The following is a 1156-nucleotide window of genomic DNA, read 5'->3' on the forward strand; positions in this document are numbered from 1 at the left end:
GGCAGCCCCCGGGCCGGTTCCCAGCCGGGATCTATTCATTCAGCAGCAGCTCCCTGGTGCCTTTCCTTCGCCCCTCGCCAATTTGGGGCGGCTGATCTGCATAGCCCCGCCCAGGAGGGCAGGTCCTGGCCAATGGGGAGCCGGTCCTGCCTGGAGGAGGGGGTGCCTCTCCCTCCGCGTGGGTCCAGCTATTGCAACTCGATTACATCAAGCGAGGGGAGCGTCGCCCGCCGGCCCCCAGCCCGTGTCCGCCCGCGGCCGCACGCAGGTAAATGGGGGCCCGGGCTGCCCCTCTTCCTTCCTTCCTTCCCCGGGGCGAGTGCGCGTCTGCCCGCTGCTGGCGTGGGCGGGGGGCCCCTCTGTGCGCGCATCACGGCTCCTCTCCACCCCGACCGTTTCTATTCCAACTTTTTCCTTCTATTACAACTATTTCTTTGGCTTAAATTCTCTTTATTAAAACAACCGAGTGGCCCCGGAGCGTCCTGCCCGGAGCTGAGCACCTGGGTCGCCGGCGCTGTAACAAAGTCCGTCCCGCCTGGGACAGGCAGCAGGTCTGTGCTCAGTACATGCCCGGGCATATTCCGGCGAGACGGAGCATCCCTGCGCTCCCGGGCTCCCTCTGTGCTGCAGGGGCAGGCTGCGTGCGGGGTGGAAAGCAGCTGGTTGCAAAGATCGGTGCATTAGCAGAGTCCCATCTGGGAGGGGCTGGGGCAGAGCTGTCCGGGGGTCAGCTGCGAGACACTGAAGCCGGTTTCCTCCCCGGTTTGGCGAGGGCAGGGTGAGCTGTGCGGTGTCGTGACGATCAGGAAAGATGCGATGCTGATGCGCTGTTTCACAGCCCAGCGCACTGCGCGGTGCCGGCTCTGGGCGGTGTGTTGTGGCCGAGTCCACGTGCACGGAGACTCCCAGGCATTATGACGTAGCGCGGGGGACACGTCACAGGCGCGGAGCCCGAGGCATCCAGAGATGAACCCGATCCGCGGGCACGTGGTGCTGCGGGCAAGCCGGGACTTGCAGGTACTGGATCCCGCCCCCGCAGGGGGAGTTCAGCGGATCCCTTTCTCCTGGAAGCAAGCCGCGAAGATATTTTATCCCCGGCATCGGAGTACTTGCGGCGGGTGCCAGAGAGAGGGGGCGACACCGCCTCCCCCCCCGC

At 65.7% G+C, this 1156-nt stretch overlaps 1 protein-coding gene across 1 annotated transcript in view; it reads left to right on the forward strand.

Annotated features, from left to right (window-relative positions):
* Positions 1–222: 222 nt before the first annotated feature.
* The window catches only part of EDA2R (ectodysplasin A2 receptor), a 25855-nt gene continuing 24921 nt past the window's right edge, over positions 223–1156 (forward strand). Inside the window, exon 1 of the mRNA XM_025200122.1 lies at positions 223–268. The gene's annotated coding sequence lies outside the window, so the exon portion shown is untranslated. The remainder of the gene's footprint in view (positions 269–1156) is intronic.

The sequence above is a fragment of the Alligator sinensis genome, unplaced genomic scaffold (assembly GCF_000455745.1).
Source record: "Alligator sinensis unplaced genomic scaffold, ASM45574v1 scaffold809_1, whole genome shotgun sequence".
Classification (NCBI taxonomy): Eukaryota; Metazoa; Chordata; order Crocodylia; family Alligatoridae; genus Alligator; species Alligator sinensis.